A 24,961-nucleotide genomic window follows, 5' to 3' on the forward strand; every position below is an offset into this window, starting at 1 on the left:
GTATGCACATGTGAATAAATGAACAACAAAAAAAGCTTCTTGAAAAGAAAAAAAAAAAGAAATTACAAAACAGAATGTGCTTCTTGAGTGACTGAGCAACATTAAAAAAAAAAAAAATCTATGCTCCTCCACTAGCTCACAGGTCATTTCACCTCAGCTTCTATTTTCTCAATTACAGAAGGAATTGTTGAATTTTCTCCCTAGAAAAAGAAGTCCACAGCAATGAGGAAGAATCACAGTGAAAGCTTCTTGGCTAATAATAAACAGAGGCTTTAAAATGCAAGCAGCTCACACTTGCTTTTGTCAGGTGTGAATAATATGGTTGATCTTGGGAGCTGGAGAGAATTTAGAAAGCTGGAGGGATGGAGGGGAGAAAAATAACATGCCCAGAGAAACACAAGAGAAGGCTGAGAGTTGCCTGAGTATATAATGGTATTAATTGAGAGACTTGGCAGAAACCAGATGGTTGGCTTCAGGGCCCTGAAGGAGGAATCCTGGAGCCCTTACTTAGGAAGTCCTGCAGTAAGAGACCTTGGACAGCAATGGCCTGACAGCCTATCAGCTCATGAAGGCTGTGTGGCCCCAGATGAGAAACCACCCTGTTGTACCCTGTTGAAGTGTCCTGCTGTAACCACACACCAATGTCCATTCAACCATGATTCCTTCCTTGGATGTACATTCAATTGTCTCTCTAAAGCCTTCTCTGATTCCCATAGATATAAAACTGCCTTCTGAGCTCCCACTCCCCCTCACTGTCCATCACAGATCACAGCCTACTAGCCACCCCCTCCCCTCCCCACTACACATACTGTATTTCCTTGACACCTTGACTTCATCTTGGTATCCCCAGCACAGTGCCTGATATGTAATGCTTGCTGCATGCCTTCTCCCTTGAAACACCCCTATGAGATAGGTAAAATTTTCATTTCTTATTTCATAGATGAAGAAAGAGAAGCTCGAAGAATTTAAGTGATTTACCTGAGGACACACAGCAAAAATGTCAGGATTGTCCATGTCTGTGTACTGGCAGCATTGCCTGGGAGTTTAATTATATTGTAGATTCCCATACAGGCCTACTAAGTCAGAAAGCACATTCTTTTGTAATTGCCAGTAACCTATAGGCACATTTTAAAGTTTAAGATTCATTGATGTTATAGACTAAACACACACACACACACACACACACACTCACACACACACACAAATACAAATTGTCAAATGAACTAATGATCTAAGTTTGCAGCCTGGCTTCTCTGGTTACTTGCTCTATGGCTATGAAAAAGGGCATTACTAATTGTCATTTTCTCTTAGCTGGATTAAGGGAAAAATAAAAGAATCTATGGACTGGTAGCTATGGTAGTGGATACAGTAAGATCATGCCTGCAGAGCCTGGCCCATTCTAAGAGAGCAATAGAAGTTTCCTGTTATTGTTAGCTATCTCCCTCTGTGCACCTGACTTTGCTCACAAAATGCAGAGTGAAAGTGTTGGACTGAAAGAGCTCTGATCTGAACTTTGTATCCTTGTGGATTCTGAGAGCCTTAGGGTGGAAATGCCACCCGGGGCCATAGGTTAGAAATATGTTACTTTGTACTCATTAGTTTTCCCTCCCATACCCACTGCTGTATCAAACTGCAGACAAAGCATTTTGCCTGTTCCTTTCTTCCCAGACTTACACAGGCAGGGAGGGAATTTTTTCCCTGGTTGACTCTTGCTGTCCTTGTTCTCAGCTCTGACTCCTGCTTTCCCATTTTTCTGCAAAAGATTTCAGAAAGAAGTGCATGTTGATTTGCTGTATGGCTTCTTGATTAGATGGCAGATTTGTAACAGGGGTGGATGTGACAATCAGGAAGGCTTTGATTAGACCTTTCTGATATGTAAATCCAGGTGGATAAGATAAGTGGCTTTAGGCTGGGGCTGGCAACAAAGGTAGGAAGAAATCCCAGGTGAATGGAATTAAAGAACTGTCTGAGCGGTGTTTGGTGCGAATGATGTGAATTTCAAAGAGCCCCAGATAAACACTCACTTTCAGATGGGCTAATTTATGCAGGAAGTCATTTGAGAAGCCAATTCTCTCATCCTAGAGAGTTCATAGAAGCCAGCAAAAAATGGTTACACACTGGAGTGTAAACATTGGTAATTGGTAATTAATGGGCACACCTATGAGGAAGGCATATGCCAAATTAAATTGATTGCTTGAATCGTTCATTGATTCATTAAACAGTGAATGTAAATTTTTGAGCTTCTGTTCCAGCCAGGCACTGTGCTAGGTACTGCATATTCCGAGATAAATAAGACTAGACTCAGACTTTGTGAAGGGGATGGACTGTGGCTGAAATAACATTGTTCTTTCCTTTCTTCATTCATTCATTCTTCTAATTCATGCTTTGGCAGATACTTGGGGAAGAAGACAGATCAAATCCCAATCCAACAAGGGTTCATACTCGACACTGCTCCAGCCTTGGTGCCTCATACAGCAAGCACCTCTAGGCATGTAGTTGGCTCTCAAAAAATATCTGGAAATTGATGCATGAATAGAGACAGTCATTAAACAAATAATTGCATGGGTAATTACTTATACTAATGGTCCTAAGTGCTAGGGAAGAGAATCTTGTGACAGGGTGCTCTGGGAAAGCAAAACAGGGTGAGTTAACCCTATGGGAAATTCAGAGATGTCTCTTCTAAGGAAGTGATGATTAAAATGACACCTGAAGTGAGGAGCAATTAGTAAGGGATAAAAGAATGCTGGGATGCTGTTATAGGTAGGCAAAGACAGCTTCTCTAAAGTCACTGAGGGGACCTAGTTTGGACACACTGAGGTGCAACAACTCCTGCAAGATGGCAGAGCATGGGAATAAAGGGTTGGTAAAATGAGATGAAGTCAATGATCGGAGTGACCAGATATAGTGAGGATTTTAGGTCATGTTTAGGAATTTGAAATAGATGTACATGTGGCAGAGCACTGCCATAGGTCAACACAAGGGCCTTTCAGAAGAATGTGTAAATGGCGTCCATTGGAGTTATACTGGAAGAGCACCTATATCTTCTAATGATCCCTAGAGGATTAGCCTGACAAAAGGCAGGGCTAACAACTTGTTATAAGACAATGCAAATGAAGGACTTGTAGAGCAAAACTAAATTAAACTAAAACCAAGGCCTGGACTTAGAGCCAGTGGGATCTGCATTTGAATCTTAGAACTGCTGCTCATCCAGTTCCTGGGTGACCCTAGACAAATCATGAATGTTGCTAAGGCTCCCAAGTAAGAGGGTTTAAATGTGGAAAAAGGCTTTGCTGAGTCCTTGTCACATAATATGTGCTCACTTTCCTCTATGTAGCTTTGCTCCAAATTAACCTAGTGATAGCTCCATGACCAGGGTTAGAGATGTTTAGGAGCCCCCAAATTTGGTGTCCTTTTAGCTTGGCATTTCTGAAATGATTGACCAGTATTTACTTAATGGAGTTGAGAAGAAACTGAACAAATATATTCAATAATTTAACTTAGGTAGAATTGTGTTAGAATCATGGTCTTCTGAACATCAAACTCTATTAGTTTTAAATTTAAATAATCATTTTCACCAGGTAAATGGGGAAGTAGCATTGTCTATGAATTACTTAGTTTCAGAATTTCAGTTGGCTTTTGGCTGGTGATTTTAGGCAGCTCTAGAACCTCAGGAATGATGGAGGGAGGTGGGGTGACAGCTGTAGGATTGACTTCATAGGCAGATCACAAGAATTATTTGTAGAGTAGGTGCTCCTCAGAAAACTGGGCATTTTTATTTATACAGAAAGGCAGTCTCCTCCAGGGATGTAGCACAGTAATAATCAACTACAGTTTTTGTCTATCTTTCACCTTGTGGTACTGTAACCCCTCTTTTTTAGGAGGGGGGAAGCTCGTCCCTGTAGTTCAAGATAGAAAGCCTTCCTGCTCATCACAGGATAGGTACACAACCCAGGCTGGACTAGCCAGAGTACCACATTCTCCCTAACCATAATGACTGGCTCAGAGTTAGGCCAGTTTAAGTGCTAGCTCAGACTTCTCTTAGAATTTTTAGAAATGGTGGTGTTTTTTATTTTCCAAGATAACTAGCTGTAAAGACAATGTTAGCCAAGCACCACCAGAGGCTGTCTTTGCCACTGTCTTTTTCCCAGTGGAAAAGCCTACCTGAGAGAGAAGCACAGCAAAACAGTTTCCTGATAACCATTATTTGAAACCCTGATGATGGAACTCAAGCCTGTCTGAAGGACAGTACCTTACTGAAATTCCTAGGCATGTGCCAAAAAATCTTATTTTTTTTGTGTCTTTTATAGCTACAGGGAAGAATAATTGACATCCTACGATATACACATATTTAAAATGCACAATTTGATAAATTTTAACATTTGGATATATTCACGAAGCCATCACTAAGATTACAATAAATATCTATATAATTTTTTAATTAATTTGTGCACCCATATTCACAGCAGCATTATTCATAAAAGCCAAAATGTGGAAGTAATCCAACTGCCTATCGATACATGAATGAAGAAAATGTGGTTATACCACACAATGGATAATTGTTCACCCTTGAAAAGGAAGGAAATTCTGATACATGTAACAACATGGATGAACTTTGAGGAAATTATGGTAAATGAAATAAGCCTGTCACAAAAGGTCAAATACTTTATGATTTCACTTACATGAGGTGCTTAGAGTAGCCAAACTCAAAAAGATAAAAATAAAAATGGTGGTTGCCAGGGGCTGGGAGGAGGAAGAAATGGGGTGTCATGCTGCAATAAACACAGAGTTTCAATTTTGCAACATGAAAACATTTTGGAAATAGTAGTAATTGTTACCCAACAATGTGAACGTACTTAATACCACTGGACTGTGCACTTCAAAATGATTATGATGGTGCTATAGAGTGAATGTCTCCCTCCAAATTCCAACGCTGACACTTGTCCCCCCATAGGACTTTAGTTAAAGATAGAGCGAGGCCCTTATGTAGTATAAGGATATAATTGTATCCTTATGGAAGGAGAAGAGACACCAGAGTGCTTTCTCCCTGCATACAAAGGAAAGGCTACCAAAGGACACAGGGAGAAGTCACTGTCAAGGCCAGGAAGACAGCCCTCACTAAAAGCCAACACTAACACCTTGATCTTAGATTTCCAGCCTCCAGAAATGTGAGAAAATAAATCTGGAGAGTTTAAGCCACTGAATTTGTGATGTTTTGTTATAACAGTGCAAGCTGACTAATACAGATGGTAAATTATGTTATGTGAATTTTACTGCATAAAAAAAAAAGTTGACTTAGTTTTCTATTGTCTGTGACCTGAAAACTCCCTACTAATATGACAAGCAATTTAAATTTCATCAGTAGCATAAAGAGTTCCATGACTATTAACTGGAATAATATTCCTGATTTTTTCAGTGAGACTTTGCGACTTTCTGTGCTCCTGACCCAGGCGGCCACCTCAATGACTGGCCTTTCAATCACCATCCCCCAAACTTCCTGCAGAGCGGAGACCCAGCGTTATAAACAGACCAAGGGGCTTCATTGGTTAAAATCCAGGAATTGTGTCTCAAAGCCATGATTCCTGTGCTCAGAGAAGTCCCAGGAAGACGTAACCTAAGGCAGCCTTGAAAAATGAGCGTTCCTTCTCCTCAGAGCCCTCTATTCCATTTCCAGATGTTCCTCTCTGGAACTCTTCCTTATCTGCCTCTTTAAAGGCAGACATTCAGGAAGGGCTAGCCCCACTGGCGGGCCCAGGAATTTCTGCTAAAGAGATTTCATACTATCAGGAAAAACACCCCAGCCTATTAGATGCCAGAAATTCTTTCAAGGCAAGTCGGGACACATTTGTAACTTACCTGAGAAAAACATCACAGAGTGTATTTGGTAGATCCTTTTGCAGAAAGGTAACGGATGGAATAGAGTATTGGTTCTCTTTCTCTCCATGATTCTCTAAAGAATGAAAGACTCCACTACACCAGCTCATCAGAGTTTGTGCTCTGGGCCCATTCCCCACAGCCTCTGACCCTACCAGTCTTTGCACTCCTGCCTGAGGCAGATGTGAACTTGCAGTGAAACAAAGCTAGGTCCCACGTGTTAACTTTGTCCTACTTGTAGACACCGTGCAATACGTTGAACTGGGGTTATCTTAGTTACGCCTGAATCTTATCAAACCCACTTTACAGATGAACTCAACTAAGGCTGAGAAACTACCAAGGACTTGTGTGGATTTACCCTCCCTGTCAGTTGGCAGAATTAGAATTTGAATCCAGTTCTATTTGCTGCCTTAATCTGTTTAATTTTCCCTAGGATATACTGCCCATCCCAACCCCAACTTCAACTTCCTTAAAATAACTTTGATTTGGATATTGTCTTTTGATTTGGTATTGTCTTTACGTATCTAGCTCCTCCATTCACTCCTTGAGTGATGGTGGTAGTGATGGTGATGATCAAGATGGGATATCACTGATTTCCTGGATATTTAACATGCACCAGGCACAGGGACCTAGTCTTGAATTATCTCTAACCCTTACACTACTTTGCAAGTAGGTATTATTCTCCTCAGTATACAAAAAGTAGGGCTGAGGCTCAGAGAAGGTAAAGGTTTTTCCCAAGGTTACACAGCCAATAAGAAACACAGAGACTCCATAGTCCGGGAGTTCTGTGCAAGAACTGCTGCCCTTTAGTAAGATTGCACTGGATTCAGGGATGGTGGCATTGTTGTGGCAGGTGCAGACAATTGTATCTTACATTTTTCATAGTCACTTGCAAAGTGATTCCACCATCATCTGGGTAATGAGGTTAGAAAGTAGGATGTGGGATGAGAAGAGGGTATGCTTCAGAACCAAGTGTGTGTCAGTTTGGTTTGTTTGTGTTTTGGGATAATATTCTTGATGTAGAATCTCCAGGTTAAAGGGTAAGAGAATATTTTTATGGTGTGTGTGTGTGTGTGTGTGTGTGTGTGTGTCTATCTATGTTTGTTATGAACTAAGTTATGTCCCCTCTACCTCCAAATCCATGTTAACGTCCGAAATTCCCAATGTGACCATATTTGGAGGCAGGGCTTCAAAAGAGTAATTAAGATTACATGAAGTCATAAAAGTGAGGCCTACTACGGGGTGGGTATAGTTTGTGATGATTGGAGGGGTCATCATGATTGGGGATTTGGTCTCCCAGGTGGTGTTACTGAGGTGGTATGGGCATATAAGAGGCAGGGCCTAGTGAGAGGTCATTAGGCCATTGGGTTCTGACCTTACATAGGACCATGGGACACCACACTCTACTTCCTGACTCAGGTGAGACTTTTTCTGACACCTGTGATAGGCTGCCATCCACTGCCCTCACCAGAGAACAAACAAATCTTAGAATTTAAACTTCCAAAATGAAGCTAATAAATCTCCTTTTCTTTATGAGTAGTCTGTGTCAGTTATTTGGTTATAGTGACAAAAAACTGACTAATATAATTCTACAAGAAGTACCCTCTTGAGAGCTTTCTCAAATTCTGTTTCTCCTGACCTAACTGGAGATGCTTAAAGGACAAACAATAGAAGACAGACATACAGAAAGTTGGGATCAGGTATGCTGGGAGCTCGGATGGAAACGCACTACAGCCTTATTGCTTTTTTACTTCTCTTCTTTCACTTTGCTTCGTTTCTCTATTCTTTAAAAACTTACTTCTTTTCTATTATTTAAAGTCTCTTTCCTTAGACTCGAACTCCCATGTTTTCTTTAATCTCTCTTAAAGTCTTAGCCCTCAGACTTGCACTGCCCATGTTCTCTCTTAAAGTCTTGGTCCTCAGACTCGCAGACACACAACAGCCAGCAGCAGCCTCACAAGCAGCCAACCTCAGCAGTAGCTTCCGCCTCTTGCAAGCAGCCAACCAATCAATCCATCCTCCAATGGATCCCTCATCCTCCTTCAGCAAGTCTTTTATATACAGTGACAAACAATGAGGTGGGGCAACAGTTCTCGGGGAGGGGTGTGACATTGTAACAAGAGAAACTTCTCTGAACAAACATCTTAGGAAAAGCAGCTGTGCTGCATTTTGCACTCCTCTGCTGCTGGAGCCATGCCAAACTTAGCATGCCCATAATTTGACACAGCTGTGCTTATGTCAAGTTCTCATTACCTGCTCCCCACAGTACCCCTGCTGACACCTTGATCTCCACTTTCTCTGTGTTCTGGAATCTGAGAAAATAATTGTGTGTTAGTTAAGTCACTCAGTCTGGAATATTTTGTTATAGCAGTCCTATCCAACTAATACAATAGATAATGTGTTATTTTTTTCTCCAAATTGCCTTCTATAAATATTGTGCCAACTTTTGTTCTTCCAACAGAGTCTAGGAGTCTCCATCTATCTTCTTGTCTCCTTACAATACTGTTTATTTGAAGACTTTTAAATCATTGCCAAACTGAAAAGTAGGTTGTTATTTTAACTCATTGTTTTCCCCCTACTGAGAGAGAAATGTTTTCATAGTTGTGTTGGCTACTTGTATTTTCATTTCATTTATTTTTATCAGAGAGCTTGGAGTTTTTTCTTTATTATTAGACTATCTTTATATAATAAAGACTCCTTTGTATCTTAAAAATATCAAATACATTATACTTTATCTTTCAAGTATACTATAGATTTTCCCCAGATTATTACTTATCTTTTGGTTTAGTTTAAATTATATCTTATCCAATCCAATCTTTCTTTCTGATTTCTCTTTTTGGAATGGTGTCCTCTAATGTCTTACCTTCTGTGACACTATTTAAACATAAAAATAACTAGTTATTTTGTTCTCAAATCTATTAAGGGGTCAGATAAAAGGTGACCAACCAATGATGAGATAATTGTCCCAGGATTTTTATTTAATAATCCATCTTTTCTCCCAGGTTTAGATGGTCCTATCCATTGCATGCAAAACAATACAAGTTTTGGGGCTCTCAGTTCTGTTCCATTTGTGTGACTGTTTTGTTTAAATTATATGTGATCTGCTGTTTTTCTTCCTTGTATAATATCTGTTGTTTCCAAATATTACATAAATAAATAATGCCCTAGATTTTGGTTCAAATTATTTTCTTTACTTGTTCTGTGTCTCCTTTCCTAATGTAAGCAGATAAGGAGAACATTCACTTTTTTCTTGATGTACCTTAATGATGATAAGACTTTCATCTTCTTTGTATTCATGATTTTAATTCTCTGGTATTTACTGGAATGTCATTGACTGTGTTAATCACAATAAACTCATTTGATAGTAATGTGAATATCCTAAGAATTTAGATAGCCCTTCCATTTTAATTTCCCAATCATTAACTTTACCATAATTTTATAGTGTTGTCAGTGCTGAGAACAGAACCTTTCAGATAAACCTTAAGAAAACACCATTTCTCTGCAGGAAGGGGTCTGGGGGAGAAGCAGAATGACAGAATATGAATGTTTCTTGTTGGTCTTAATGCAGCTCTGAGATGCACATTCATTTCAAGCTGGTAATATACAAAAATGGAAAAATAAATGACCTGAATGCCTCCCATGTGTATAGCCAGTCTTCTGTCTTCCCCCATAAATCATTCAGCAACAAAACATCTCAATAAAACTTTGTGAAATAGTCAATAGAGTGATACAAGGAGAGAGGTAGAGGAAGACTTTAGAACTTGGGAGAGAGTGGCAAAGTTGTTGCAGGAGTCACAGGGAAGGGAATAAGGGAATGTTGTTGATCTTGCTGAAGCCCTGGAGCTAAAAACACAGAGTTGAGGAGAAAGTGGAGACTTAATGTTTTCTTATCTGGTATAGGGTCAGGCTACACACACAAGCACAATCTGTCTCCTAGGATGTCTGATGTCTGTGCTGTTTGCCTGGGTTCAAGTATCAGTGAATATGTATTACCTAGAGACGTTGAGTAAGTCTCTTCACTGTGCTGAGTCTCAGTTTCCTCAACTTGAAATAGAAATAATCACATCTCTCTTGTATGATGAAAGAATGAGGGCAAAGATTTTAAGCTGGTCTACAGCAGATTGGTTGAAACACGAAATCCCTCTAAAATCATATCTTCATCATTGAGATTACTATTATAATCTGATGGTAAGGGATTTATGGTAGAACCAAGGAAGGGAGAGAATTAAGTCACAAAGATCAAGCAGTGAGTCTCAACCCTGCCTGTTATTAGTGGTGTGACCTGGAAAAAAATTATACAATCTTTCTGGGACAGTCTCCTGATATGTAAAATGGAAACTATAATCCCACAGCAATCTGTATCTCAGAGGTTTTGTGAGAATAAATTACCTAGTGGTTGGGAAAGAGCTCTGAAAACCCTCTAGGTGTTATTTGCCTTTCAAATATGAGATGTTATTATCCCTCAGAGACCTCTTAGCAAGCCCTAAACCCCTGTAGATGTTGCTAGCCCTGACTCTAAATTATCTGATGGAAGAATTCTCATGGTCCCAGCAAAGAAGAAGGAATAGTTGGAGAGAGAACTTATTGTGAGTAAGACTTTAACATTTAGGAAGAACTTTCTAACAACTGGGACTGTATGATAAAATTCATTTGAGACAATTATCCAAATAGCCTGAGTGAGAAACAGAATTCTCTACTGTTGGCTTCATTCTAATATAAAGAAGTGAGATGGTTATGTCAAGAATGCAGTAGGGTAGATGCCAGCATTGGTGGGGAAAACATTTTATATTTTGTCCTAAGAGTTTAACACATGCTAGACTCTGTGATAGATTCCAAAGTTGAAAAAGATTTGATCCGAGTCAGGATCACTGATTGTAAGCAACAGACAGAAATGGCTCCCTCACTTTAAAAAAGAAAGTACTGAGGAGTTGGCAGAGTTGGAAAAGCATTGACCATCCAAGGGAAGAGAGGAGTAAGAACAGAGCAGTGGATTATGGAAGTACAAACAAACAGATTCTTCTGGAAGAATCATTCTGTTTCAAGCTCTTTAGATGTTCCTCTGTCCTTCCCTTAAGATTCAAATTCCTTGAAAAGAGAATCTGGCCTAATTTTACTTTCTCACGAGAAGGAGGATATGTATGATGAAAATCTTTATCAACTACATCAGGATCACATGGAAAGGGGTGCTGGCATTGTTCTACCAAGGGAGAGTTAGTATTGTTTAGAAAAAAGTGGTAGAAGACCCTATGAAAGAAACAAATACACACATGTGTATTACACTCCCTACCCTGAAAGAGTCACAGCACAAAGGGGGAGCCAGACAAATAGACAATGAAAGTGCAGAGGCTGTAAGGACACAAGTGGAAGGCACCAACTCACCAGCCTTGGGGGCTTCAGAAGGAGCAGAGTGAAGGGAAAAAGAGGAGGGAGTTAGCTGCAGATGGTGGGGAGAGAAGAAGGCCTAAGTCTCCTTCTAACTCTAAGATCTAAATGATTCTGAGCATTGAGGTCCTGAGATCCTTTTGATATGTGATGTTTTCCATTTTCTATATTTATACTTTGTTTCCAACCTAGATCATAAATTCCCCAACCATGTGGACCTTTCTTACACTCCTTGGATCAGTACCCCGATGCTAGGGCATATAGCTGTTGGACTGAAACCATGAAGCTTTGGTGTCTGGGAATTTGTTGTGACTCCCCATTCCACACATGAGGAAAAAGCCCAGTTGGCCCACAACACTTGCCCCTGGTCTCAGAGATGGTTCAAATAACAGAAGGGAAGTGACCTGTTGAAAAACTTTTAGAAGGTTTTATGAACCTTTCTTCACATTTTAAAATAAATGTTGGGTACGCACACATACTTGACCAGATGATATACTTCCAGCATATCATGTGCTCACATGCTGATCATGCATCAGGATATAATATATCCCCGGCTGTGCTTAGTGTGGTGCTTGATGTGGGGGAAAGGCATTGCTCAAAGTCTCAGAACTGTGAAGGTGGAGTGGATCCTAGAAATGTACATAGCAGGATGGGCAGCATGGCTTAAGTGATAGAGTGCCTGCATAGCAAGCCCTAAGTTCACCACTGGTAATGTCAAAAGTTAAGAAAAAAGAAATATACATGGCTAATGGGTTAGAAAGAGAATATAGATTGTGAACTAGATGCATTCAGGCTCCAAGACAAAGGGAAAGTGATCAGACTATGTAAAACTAGAGAGGATAAACACCATTTCAGGGACACAGACTCTACCCAGCTAAAGCCAAATACTGTGCCATGAAAGAAAGTGAATTTAATATTGCCAGCACTTCAATTTTCAAGAGAAGATAGAAAGCTAAGTCTATATATAGGATCTTGTAAGTTTTTCTTTAAAAATATGGCAACAAATTAAAATCATTTTAAGTATAGCAAAATACTATAATTTTATAAATCTCCTAATTTATGTTACTTCTTTGATTTAGAAGTTTCTCTTGCCTGTGCACTATTAAGCCATGGGTCCTAATGGGAAAGGATTTGAGGCAGGAGGGAATTCTTTCCACAAAAGAAAAGGAAAAAGAAAAGCTGGGGTCTTTAGTTCTGAAAGAATATAAAAAAGAGACAATGAAGTGAGCAAGTGGAAGAGGAAGTGAGATGGCACTATTTTTATTAATCTGTCACCTCCACCCCTGGCTGTGTAGCTTTTTCTTGACAAGAAGTGGGAGAACAAGTTACGGAGATATCCAGACAACTGTGAGGGAAACTAGGAACACAGAAATCCAGAGTGTACTTCTCTGGCATTGCCTGAGAAAGAGGCTACAAGACTTTAAAGGAAGTTCTTGGCATCACAGTAGGGCACAATATAATGAGTCCAGAAGTGTTTGAGGTATTAGGTCTTAGTAATAGATCTGCTTCCCTTATGCCTGTCCAGACCTGGGCTATCCCAAGGAAGAAATGTGCTGAGCTCAGGTGACTGGCAGAGACATGGTATCAATGGTTGCAACATATAGGGACTATATCTAGGAATAAAGGTTCAGCTCAGGAAACAGCACAGTATTCCAAAAGCCTGGAAAGATCTGCTCTATCTTTTTACACACAGTTCAGGTTCTACCACAACCAGCCCCAGATTCTACAACAAATCTAGAGAAAGCCAGCTAGCCCAAAGCCCATGAGAGTATGTGAGCTTCAGACCCTCTGCCTTGACCCTGTTCATTTACAGAGAAGGCCTAAGATATCTGAGAAAGTCTTCATTCCAAAAGAGACACAAGTATGATTAACTACCAAGATTCAGTTTTTCTCACTTTCCCATAAGATGAGGTGCATAAGGGCAGTTAGGAAAGATTTAGAAAGTCCGAAAGTCACATTTTCCCAATATACTTGATTTGTTTCATGCACAGGGCAACAAAATCAAAACTGCTAAGCAGGATCTGGCTCATGAGTTATTCCCTTGCAAACATGAATCTAAACCAACCATTTACTATAGGAGGAAATAGAGGCCCAGAAAGTGTAAGTATTTAAAGTCACAGAATCAGTTTGTGGTTGTGTCCCTTTAGGATGTTTTTGGCTGCTGGTAACAGATGACCTGGATAAAAGAAATGAGAATATTGGAGTTTATTATATCACATAACAAGAATTACAGGTTAGGCAGTTACAGAGTCACTTAATTTCAACAGTTCAGTGATTTCAATGCTCTAAGTTTGCTTCTCCAATTTTATTGGTATTCTCTCTCATCATCACAAGAAGGCTGCCCTGCTTCAGGAATCCAATCCCTACATTCCAGCATACAGGAAGGGAATGGAATTTTCATCAAGGACAATTATTTTCTAAAGCCTTCCCCTTTTGTTTCAATGGATAGAATTGGGTCATAGGCCCACTAGTCACCACTCAAAAGGAATGAGAGTGCTCTGTTAGACTTTGGCCAATCATGACTCACCTTGTAGGGCTGAGATGCCTTCTCCAACTATGTTTAACACTGGTTACCGCAAGAAGACAGGGTAAGGAAGATGGAGACTCTCATGGCTGTTGGGGTGATACTTGGCCCTGCAAGGTCTCCTGACACCCCAGATAGGCTCTCACATCCAGTCCTATGAAGAGGAGGCTTGTACTAACTCATAACATTCGGAGTCATCTGTAGACTTGATATTTGCATGTGATATAGACTGAATGTTCATGTCTCTCCCTGATTCTTAAATTCATATGTTGGAGTCTCAATCCCCAATATGACAAAATTTGGATGTGGATTCTTTGGGAAGTAATTAGGTTTAGATGGATTTGTTCAGGGTTGATCTCCCAAGGTGGGCAAGAGCCCAAAGCTTGCTGGTTATGTGTAGAGAAGGCAGCCATCTGCAGGCCATGAAGCGGACCCTAAACAGGAACTCAGTCTGACAGCATCTTGACCTTGACTTCCCAGACTACAGAACTATGAGAAAAAAATTTCTGTTTGAGTTGCTGAGTCTGTAGTATTTTCTTATAGCAGCCTGATTTGACTAAGACAGTTTTTCTCAGGAATTTAACAAAAGCAATGGAAGATACTTTAAGAATCTTTCTAAATGGGTAATTTCTCCAAATTTCTAGCAAAAGCCCTAGAAATAAAGGAAAACATTTCCATTTTCCTTTGGGACATGCCTGTTATATATCATGCTTTCCTTTCATTTGAGTAGCTATCAACTTAATGTAAATATTAAATCTAACCTTATATAATAGAATATTTTCATTTTATTACCTAGCACATATCATATATTAAATAAGTAATATGAATCAATTCCATATGTATACCACCACAATTCAAGGAGGTCAGTCCCACCATCCCTTTTTTTCACAGACTATAATACTGAGAACCAGAGAGGTTGAGAATTTAGCCCATGATCACTCAGCTCAAAAGTAGCCAACCCAGCATTCAAGCAGAAATAGTTACCAGACGGAACCAGAGACTCCATCCAAGAAATTTTCCATTGTATTCAAATCCTTTACAGATTTGGGACACTCAAAGATCCAGCACAGCCCACACCTTTGAAGCTCAATAGTACTAAAAAAAAAAAAGAAGAAGAACCATATTTAGGTCGTTCATTTTATTTTTTGTTTCCCTAGAGTTTTCTCTGAAGTGTTACACTAAAAATATGTCATTCTATTAATGTCTTTTTTTTATTCCATTTCCCAATACTCCAAAGCTTTAAAACATTTACCTTTGTCAAGTGTAGAAATTGCCTTGATATCTTAAAGTGATAAAAATATGCCTCTGTGCTTGACAAGGAGTTCCACCAGCCTCACCGATGAAACCAGTAGGTATGTGAGTCTGTAAAGCATCTCTACAGAGGAGGCCCAGAGAGGACCCCAAAGGTTGGTGAACTGTTCTCTTGCTTTGGCTCACAACATACTTTCTTAGTCTTATCCCCTCTGTGCCTAATGGGGCTGAGTCAGGAAATGGAAAGTTCACTGATGTGAACTCAGCCAGGAAGCCCTGGTGCCAGTGCCTAGGATACTGGCCGAGTGAACTTGGGCATGTGTCTTCAACCATCTGCTCCTCTGTGAACCCATTTGTAAACTGATATAATACCCACATCACAGGACTGTCATGTGAGTGAGAAGAATTGGTTATTATGTACTAGTGTGAGGCTTGGGGAGTAACTGACGCTCAATGATTAGTAGCTGTAGCTAATGGCATCAGTGCCACCTCCCGGCCAAAATTTCTGTGTAGTCTTAGCATCTTTTCAAGCCACTTCACTTTCCTGCTCAGACAAGGGAAAAGTAAAAAGAGGAAAGAGAGCTTGAACCCCCATCAAATGAAGACCAACTGGAAAAGTCAAGGAGAGAGAAGACCCCTGCATCAGATGTCAGAAGAGCTGATTTCCTAAGGATGAGGCTTAGTTCACGTGTCCTCAAAGGAAATCCAGGAGCAAGGAGTAGAAGCTGCAGGAGGACAGGAGTTCAGTAAGTGTCAGGAAGAAAGCTCTAACTATCAGGTATCTGGAGATGGGGGCAGCTGCCTATCTAGGGAGTGAGCTGCATCTCCCTGGAGCATTGCAAGCAGAGGTAGCTGGCCACTTGTAATAAAGTGTTGTTGCTATTGTTGTTTGTATGTGTGTTGTCTTGACCCAGTTATGAGGCCCTGGCCAGAAGTTAGTCAGTTCCCTACTTGAGAACTAATGAAGTTCACCACCTTGCCCACTTCCATTTACTGTGGGCCACTATCCATTTGTCCTATTCACCCCTGGGCCAGGCAGCAGACACCTAAGTACAGGCCTTATGCTCCAGAGCACAATGGAATTACTGAAACTAGCCAATCCTGAGCCTGCAGGCCCTGCTGTACCCTTTCCATCCCTCCGAAACCATAGCCACCACTCTTGAGTCATCTTCCTTCCCATTGTTCTGTGGCCAACTGTGGTGCTCCCTTAGTCAACCTGAATAGCAGAATGTGTTCTCCTTAGAGTACTATGAGCATGATAAAACATTTACACCTTCCCATTTCTCTCTGGATCCATTTCTGGTCTTACCATACCTCACCCAAAGTGATATGATTCCATTTCATGAGGATGCTGTAATGGCTGCACGTTTCATATGACTAGGTCAGTGTTTCTCAGGCCAGGATGCATAGAGATCACAGGTTCCTATTCCCCATACTTTCTTTCCCAAGTCCATCCAGTAGGTCAATTGTGACCCTCAGGAAGTCTGAACTTGACAAGTTCCCTATTTTATTTAGACAAGGCAGCCCAAGAACCGTCTCCCCTCCACACCCAGGATTCTGGAATTATTGAAAGGAAAATAGAGATCACTAAAGGAATAAAAATAGTCATGTTAATTAGAGCCACAGTTTACAAAGTGCTTTCATGGTTTTCCCCTCAGTTAACACTCACAGCAGTCCTGCAGAGTGGATATTGTTATATCACCTGGTTTATAGGGGAATCTGAAGTGCTCCTGTCCCCTAGGGTCTGAAAGGCAGTAAGTGGAAGGGCAAGGTGTGAACTCTGGTGAATTTGTCTTCAAAGCCTACTATCTTTCTACCATAGAACAAAGAAACCAAGATTGAGTGAACCTCAATCTTGTAGTATGGATGCAAAAAAGAGAACCAACCTGCTACAAATAAAACAAGCAGTTTGAATTTTGGCTCTCTCTGTCACTGGCTTGCTCAGATTTATTAAGCACTTGGTTATTTCTTTCCGATTGGGGAGAGCAGCTGCAGTGACTCACAAGTGTCAGGTGGGTCCAACCTCAAGGTCATTTCTAAAACACTGCAGAATCTTTGTACAAGATGGTGACCACAGCTAACCACCTGCCCCTGGGGAGTGCTGTGCTTTTCTTTATTCTGGCAAGTCCAATCCATCAAACGAAGCTGGAGCTTTGAATGAGGAACAGCAACTTTCATGGCAAATTATTCATTTATTCGGGCAGTGATTCAGCAGCAGGTAGCAAATGCTGACTGTGTGCAAAGGGCTTGACTGTTTCGCTTCAGAGAACTAGGAAGGGAGTCAGAAATTCTGTCCCAGACTCAAGGGAAAGGACAGATGCAAATCCACAGAAACTCTCCTAGCAGAAGCAAATGAATGTGTAGCTACATTAATAAATTAAGTATTATAAGTCGACCTTTGACTATCCATCTGTATCTGTCATGATGCTTCCAACTGGCAAACATGAGGAATTGTCTTCCTGAAGAGTATGCAGCAAGTGCTGCATACCTGCAAAGGATCATGCACAGTGGAAAGGACCAGGGGTTGATGAGCTGAGAATAAGAGCGGGTAAAGGATTTGTCTGATATCTCTTAGCTGATAAGTGGCAGAGCCCAGGATCAGGTAAACCTGCTGATAGGTAGCTCTATGAAGGTAAATGTCCACGCTGGAAAGGGGTCCCACACGGTGTTAGATCCAATCCTGGTCAGACTATGGCTCCCAAGCTCATGCAGTGTTTTTTTGTTTGTTTGTTTGTTTTCACAGAATTCACCAGACAGGTACTTGGTACTGCACTGTCTGAATCCATTGTAGCCAGAAGCTAGGTCTGGCTAGGAATCACCCCTGCAGATCCCAAACCTGAGAGGTGGAAATGCCTAATGCCAAAGATGCCTGGCCTCAGAAGCTCCTGGATTTGATAGGACATTCAAAAACAGAGCCATCCAAAGATCCTCAGCACAGCCCCGCTGTGGCCACAGAAGAAGCCTGTGGCATGATTTTGATTTGCAAGTCCCTGACATGACCCAATTTCACTTTTTTCATTTGTGTGACAAATGAAATTGCCAGAATGGGGTCCTAAAGGCCTTTCTCCCCTCACTGATGGGCACCTTGGTCCCCAGGCTGCCTGAGGGTGGTGGTACCTTTGCAGAACCCAGTTGGGGACACCCTTCACCCTTCATGGGGAGAAGAGGTGGCTTTAGGAGCACCAGGTGTGTATTTCCTCTGCAATTTGGGGGGATATTTTTGTAGCTGTATCTTGGAATTTAAGGAAAAGGAAGCCAAAGTACTCTAATGTGGACTAAAGAAGTATATTACATATGTATATAAAAATAGCACAATTAAACTCACCAAAAACTGTTCAAAAGGATGGAGGAGGGTTAATAAAGAGTTATATAGATGAGGTGAATTTGCTCTAAGTATATTATGTGCATGTTGTAAATATCCCAATGAAACCTCTTCATGCAATTAATTTGTACTCTTATTATTTTTTGAAAAGAAGACATAAAATAACATTCCCAAGAGAATGGTGCAATCCAGCATCTACCCTCAGATGTTCTGATTCAGCAGGTCTTATAGAATCCTAAAGGCTTGGTTTCTAACACCTCCTCTATCTGTACAGTAAATTAAAATGTGGGTGAATGAAAGCTGAACTTAAGCTCCTACCACCTACCATATGGCCTTCAAAAAACTCACATAACCTCTCTGAGCCAAATATTATGTACTCATGTATGACAATGGAAAATGAGATCTGTTGAAACTATTCCAGGAATGGAGGAAGAGAGTAAAAAGGAGAATGATGGAGGGGGTGAATTCAACTATGATATATTGTATGAACTTTGGTAAATGTCACAATGTACCCCCAGTGCAATAATAATAAATAAATAAATAAATAATTTAAAAAAGAATAACAATACGTACTTCATAGGAAAGGGTAAAAAGTGATACATATTTTCATATGTTCAGTAATCAGTTAAAAGGTAAAAATGACTTCAATGCTTACAAACAACAGAAATTTAGAAAGGCTTGTTCCGTGTTGTTTTTCCAGAAGTTTCCAGCTACACAATAGATATGGAAACAGTTGTGGTTAAGGGTCCTGCATGGGCATCCACTGAGTCTGAGTCCTTTTCCAGCCTCTCAAATCTTCAGTTTCCTCATCCATAAAATGGGGACCTTGCTAACATCCATCTCCCTGAGTTGTAGTGAGGAGGAAATGAAAAGCCTGGTAGGAAAAACACATTGTAAGCTATAAAGCACTTTATGGATTTGCTATGATTCGTGTAATAGCAAAAATGATCCGAGCGGGTATCAAAGTGTCCCCATCAGCAGCCCTGATGGCCTGCTTCTCCGAGCATTACAGTCATTTTCAGCTGTAGCAACCATTTGTATGCAAACAATTATTGTGCAGTAGGCCTTCACCAAGGCTCTTGCACGGAAGTTGCTAGCTGCAATCACGTTTACATTATTAATTTGCTTAGTAAACCCTTTAAAGTCAAGTTCGAGTAGAGGTGAGCTGGGAAGCAGCCATAGTCCAAGAACCTGCAGGGAAGATGAGAGAGTCTGCAAGGCAAATGTGGAGTAGGTGGGCTGAGCACACATATTGCTCATTTTGAGCTCAAAAGCAACCAAATTTTAGTGACTGTAAATAGTCTTCATGCCATCTCAGAAAAAAATAATAAAATAAAAAATAAATAAGCTTGGTTTTCTGGACTTTGACATTTATGTGTTATTTTTTTCATTGCTGGAGATAGCATACATTACTACTTGTATTAAGGCTGCTATAATAAAGTACTATACACTGAATGCCAAAAACACAGAAACATACTGTTGAGCAGATCTAGTGGCCTCAAATCTGAAGTCAGTGGGAGAAAATCCTCCTGTCTTGTCTCTTCCTAGCTTCCGGTGCTTGCCAGCAGTCTTTGAGCTTTATTCTGTGGTAAGTTCTCCACTCCAGTATCTACTTTTGTCTTCACATGGCCTTCTTCCTTCTCCCTGTGTACCTCGTCCCCTCCCTGTAAGGACAGTAGCCATAAAGGATAAAGGGCCCAACCTACTCTAGTGTGACCTCCTCTGAATTTAAGCTACTACATCTGCAACAATCCTATATCCAAATATGATTGCATTTTTAGGTAAAGGGGGATAAGACTTCAACATGTCTTTTGGGAGGACACAAATCAAGCCGTAATACCACCTACATATACTAGTTTCACTTTTTTTGTTTATTAATGATAAGAATATAAGCTTCAAGAGAGCAGGGACTCTCTGGCCATCATTATTTCTAAAAGGTCTAGATCAGAGCTTAATATCCACAAGATCTCTGTAATGACTTGTTAAAGCGAAACCAGACATACTTTGCAGCCTGGGGGAGAGAACAAACATAGATATTGGCAAGGGAAGGAGGTTAGACAGTCTTGAGTTTACATCAAACCCCAGTATTCTACTCTTGCATGAGTTTCATAAGCTCTCTGTGATTCTGTTTCTTCATATCTACAACACACATAGTGGCATTTCATAGTGATCATACATAGCATGGTCACTTTATGGAAACTAAACAGATGTAGGGTTCCCATTATTAATTTAAAGGTGCTACTAATATTATTCAACATGATCAGGTTCAAAGAACTTCATTTCCGTTTATGTTAGTGATTCCTTTTAGAGTATTTGACTGAAGCCTAGAGAGGTTAAGAAATTTGCATAAGATCACAGAGCCATTCGGAAGGCCAACACCTAAAACCATTCAGTTCCCTTGCTTCCCTGGCCCTGCTGCCTGTTCCCTGCTAGTTCTGTGATGATATGGGGGTAGAACATAATGGGGCCAGCAGTTTTGTTCACTTATGTAAATTTTGGAAGGTTTCTGGTAACCATTAATTGGTTCGTTTCACCTTCTCCTCTCTCCTAGAAGGTATTTTTTTTTTTTTATGAAAGAGGAAGTACAGAATGAATCAAGCAGCAAGAAAATAAAATAGCAGCCCCTCTGTACCACTGGCACTGAATATTCAAGTTGTCAAGTTGTATGCCTGGGCTTCCAGGCATCATTTGTGAGTCTCTGATCCCTGCCACAAATGAAGTCAGCCGTGCCCTGTCCGAAAGCCACTCCAATCCCAGGGCCAGGTCAGGAAGTACCCAATAGGAAGACGCCCACCAACCAATAGGTGGGACCTAACATCTGTTTATTACTATGGGCCTGTGCTCAAGTCTAGATATCTTACTATCTACCCAGGTGCATCTCCCCTCCTGATTTCTATCTACCTTATTACCTAGGACACACAGCTTGAGAGGAACAAGGGTCAGGAAAAATATAAAGGGCTTTGAAATCAAATGAACTTGATTTGAATCTTGTATTCAGTTTGAAGTTGTTTGATCTAGGACAAAGCCTTCATTTCTTTCAAGTTATTTTCCTCATCTATAAAATGGAGATTAATAAAAAGTAGAAGGATTAAGTGAGATAATAGATGCATAGCACTTAGTGCTTGGCATGAAGTGGGAACTCTATAAATGCTGCTACTGAGTTTCCATTCTACCTTTGAACCAGACCCTGCCCTAATCCCATCCTGCTGAGCAGCAGCACTGACAAGGGCACAGTCCTGTTCTCCCTCTCTGCTTCCTGCAGACCTTCCAACCATCCCCACTCTGTATCCTGTTGCCAGGAACTGGCTAGGTCTTAGTGAAGTGAAAGGGTTGTCCCTGCTTAATTGTGACCATGGCTTTCTCCCCTCTAATTCTGTTGCTGCCTCACTCTGAGAATAGAATCCACCCGACTTTGATCTAGTTAGAAGAATCACTAGGACATTGTAATAGGGGCTTCTGGAATCTCCAGTTACTATCTTTTCAGAATCATTCTTCCCCTAGAATCATTCTCACAGAAACACTCTTCTTTTTCTGGCCACCACTGAATCCCCAGGTTCAAGCCACGTGGGTTGTGAGACCACTACTTTTTCATCCCAATAGTCATGGAGCACATTTATTCCTCATTTGATCCCTTTACTAATGCCTCTTTCAGCAATCCAAGAACTTCTTATAGAGCAGACACTATACTTCAGAACTGTGTTAGGTGCTAAGAAACAAAATGAGCAATATTGTAAGGACTCCCCTGTGTGGGAGGAGAAGAATCTTTATGAGCAGGTGATAGAATGATGGGACCTCCAAACCTATCCCTGCAGAAACTCCAGCTTCCTAGCTGATCTGACTCTGCAGAGCCTCAGCTGCCTGAGGAATTGCTGGTGGGCTCCTTCATTGTGATGAGGGTTTAAACCACAATGAATATTTATAGGACATGGTTAAGAGATTATCCTAATGTGCATTTCAAGTCCACTGATGTCCAAACTTAGAGACAGAATCTGTTTGTTCAGGAGCAATAATATAGACTCCAAGTATTAGAGTCCCAATTACTATGTAGGCACTAAAGATTTATTTCCTTTTTAGGTTTTATTCAGGTCTGAAAATATTTGAGGATTCTGACACAGGCTCAAAGTGTATTCACTAAAAATAACTAATTACAGTAAATATGATTGATTGTGTAAAAATTTTCACTTGAGTGCTTACAATACACCAGGCACTTAGGTGAAATTGACTCATTTAGTCCTCACAACAGTCTTGAGATAGGTAGGTAAAGTACTATCCTAATGGTATGGCAAAACCAAGACACAGAGTCTCTAGCTTGCCTGATATGACATAGCAAGCAATGTAGAAAGTAGCAGAGCAAGAGTTTGAACTCAGACATTCTGTTTCCAGAGACATACTCTTAAATCAGGTCTCTGTGCCTGATTTAACCTATGCACCTCATAGAGCTTAGTGTAAGCAGCCCTCATCATGACTCTGAAAGATGTACGATTTTTCTCATTTTACAGATGATTAATGACTGCTTACATTCCCAAAGCTAGTCAGTGGAAGGGTGGAGATTTAAACTCAGGTGGCCTTTGTAGAGTCACATGGTTGGCACCATTCCATTAAAATGTCATTTAAGTGTCTTTGGCTTAGCCTTGCCCATAGCTGAAGACTTTTGACTTCTACCCACAGGCCTAGGTTTGGTTTCCAAGAACTCTGAGCCCCCAAGAACAAGTCAACTGATATCCTGGCTTTATTGTGCTACTGTCATGTCACTCCCAGTTGATCACTCCTCCCACCTGAAGGATTTGTCATAAATTCTAGATTCTTAAACCATAACATCATCCTTTTAGCACTCAAAATTTTATTATTAAAGCCCTTCCCGTGGGATAATGCATTGAGTTCTCCACATGATCCTATGAGGATAAGAAAGTCAGAGACTGGCTGCTGGCTGGAGGGATGGGGCTCTTCCCAAAGGGTCACTTTGCTCCTTAAATAGACCTAAGATTAGAACCCAAATCACCGATTTTCTTTAATAGCACTGATTTTCCTTTTTGCTTCGTGTCATGAAAAAAAGTAACCTGTCCTGAGATTTCTTCCCCTATTTTGCCCACTATGTGTTTCCAGAATGTTTTCTATCTCTTAATGTCATTATCACCGGAAAATTAGGAAAAGACTGTTGTTTGTCATCTTCTAATCCCTAATCCTTTTCCAAATAGGAGGAGGTTCCTAAGGTCAACCAGTATGATCTCTTGGGAGGACTTTAACACATGCCCTTAATATCACAACACACTTTGAAACACAATTTAGAGTAAATTTCTATACCAGTTCTATGGTATTTTCATGCATTCTTAGCCCATTTCTCAACTGCTGGGTACAAGACCATGCTCTATGTAACTAGAAGCTGGTGCTCAAGACCTTCCCATCTATAAAATGGTTGATGCAGGTGGCAGGGGAGGCAAGGCTACCAGATGGGGGCTGGGTTACATGATTGAGGTCCTTGTCATTCTTCCATTCAATTATTATAAAATATCTTGTTTAGAGCATGGCTACTTCTATATAATCCCTTCTCAATCTCAAATGAAGGTTTGGTACCAGTAACTAAGACACTGTGACACAAAAACATATAGTTAAGTAGCAGGTAGACAAAGTAAATAGCTTATCTAGGAGTGGGAATGAGGAAAGGATGAAAGAGAACATTCTTAGCTTAGAAAATGATTTTCATATCATGCTTGCTAATATTTATAAAATCCATTGTCGAAACTGTTTTTCATTAAGAATCCACAGTGGAAATGACACTGGATTTGGGCTCAGGAATCCTACACTCAAGTTCCTAGTCTTCAAGTTACAACCTTTCTTAGCATTGTATCCTGCACAAATCACTCTAAATGCCAATGTTTTTGTCTGTGAGGATCACTTAAGAGCAAGACCATGTCTTTCTATCTCTCTGAGCCCAAAGTGATCACAACACCTGACCAAAGGTAAGCGGTGTAATGACACTGCTGATTGGTAAACAGCAATGGACATTGTACGTGTGGGTATTTACACAACTTGTGTAGACTCCAGACATATTCAGAAGTAATTACAGATATATTTATTGTTTATTTTCCATAAGTACAGAGTCACTCTCATTTTTATTTGCTTCTGAAAGAAAAAAAAAGGCAGAAACAGACAAAAGAAAAAGAGAAAGAAGCAAAAGGAAACAGAGACGAGCAAGATTGACGGCTCCTATACAGGCATTTTATGTAAATGTAATCTGGACCTCTCCTGACTTCACCTTAGTAATGTCGTGACTCTGCTGAATGAGGTGAAAGTAAGCCTTCAAAACACTCTGCTCTGACGAATAGCTTTATTGTGGTGTTCCTACATTCCAATGTGTTCCATTTTGAAAAGACTTTCTATAAGATATTCAAAATCAACTTCAAAATAAATTCAAGAGAAATAGTCAAAATCTTTGTTTTAATAAAAACCTAATTTATAATACTGAAACAGTCTATAGAAAAAATGGAAAGAAAATACCTCCCCATTATTATATATGTGTGTTATACAAGATAGTCCTAATTTAAGAAAACAAGTTTGTTCCAAGAGTTTTTTTTTCCCAGTAATTCAACAAAATGTATTGAGTGATTATTATA

The 24,961-nt window shown here is 40.3% G+C and overlaps 1 protein-coding gene and 1 long non-coding RNA gene across 2 annotated transcripts in view; one reads left to right on the plus strand and one right to left on the minus strand.

Annotated features, from left to right (window-relative positions):
• LOC141424933 (uncharacterized) overlaps positions 1 to 8,625 on the minus strand; it is a 98,126-nt gene extending 89,501 nt beyond the window's left edge. The window contains exon 1 of the long non-coding RNA XR_012449899.1: positions 1,675 to 8,625. This is a non-coding gene — a long non-coding RNA (uncharacterized lncRNA). The remainder of the gene's footprint in view (positions 1 to 1,674) is intronic.
• Dab1 (DAB adaptor protein 1) overlaps positions 1 to 24,961 on the plus strand; it is a 1,106,217-nt gene that overhangs the window by 568,337 nt on the left and 512,919 nt on the right. The gene's annotated exons all lie outside the window — the stretch shown is intronic.

The sequence above is a fragment of the Castor canadensis genome, chromosome 7 (genome assembly GCF_047511655.1).
Source record: "Castor canadensis chromosome 7, mCasCan1.hap1v2, whole genome shotgun sequence".
NCBI lineage: Eukaryota > Metazoa > Chordata > Mammalia > Rodentia > Castoridae > Castor > Castor canadensis.